Source organism: Heteronotia binoei, unplaced genomic scaffold (genome assembly GCF_032191835.1).
Source record: "Heteronotia binoei isolate CCM8104 ecotype False Entrance Well unplaced genomic scaffold, APGP_CSIRO_Hbin_v1 ptg001309l, whole genome shotgun sequence".
Lineage (NCBI taxonomy): Eukaryota > Metazoa > Chordata > Lepidosauria > Squamata > Gekkonidae > Heteronotia > Heteronotia binoei.
In genome coordinates, this window is record NW_026800234.1 from 467,408 (window position 1) to 468,143 (window position 736).

The window sequence follows — 736 nt, forward strand, 5'->3', positions numbered from 1 at the left end:
AATCAAACCCGGTTCTCCCAGATAGGAGAGCTCTGGCTGACCCAAGGCCATTCCAGCAGCCACAAATGGAGGAGTGGGGAATCAAACCCAGTTCTCCCAGACAAGAGTCTGCACATTTAACCACTACACCAAACTGGCTCAGAAGTGTTAGTGCACCCGAAAGCTGATTTCTTTCTTTCTTTCTTTCTTTCTTTCTTTCTTTCTTTCTTTCTTTCTTTCTTTCTTTCTTTCTTTCTTTCTTTCTTTCTTTCTTTCTTTCTTTCTTTCTTTCTTTCTTTCTTTCTTTCTTTCTTTCTTTCTTTCTTTCTTCCTTCCTTCCTTCCTTCCTTCCTTCCTTCCTTCCTTCCTTCCTTCCTTCCTTCCTTCCTTCCTTCCTTCCGTTTGTCTTTTTCAAGTCATCACCCTCTCCTGGCTTGTTTTAGAAGCCTCTGTGCACATTTCTCACGCAATTGCCTGAAATGCAAGAGCTCTGGAGGGTGGGCGGCACTTCTAACCTCTGCATTTTCTGCATCCGGTCGCCTGGTTCCCACCCCCGTCCCTGCCACGCTGGGCAATCTGCGGAAAGCCCAGAGGACTGGGGGAGGGGGCAGGACCCAAGGAGGGGCCTCTCATTCCGCATGCCCAGTGACAGAACTTGACTGCTGGAAGACGATTCTAGGCCCCAGCACGGAAGTGTGTGTGTTGATATTGCTGTACCTCTCTTATTGTGAGGTTCTTTAGTTCTGTCATTTCAGAA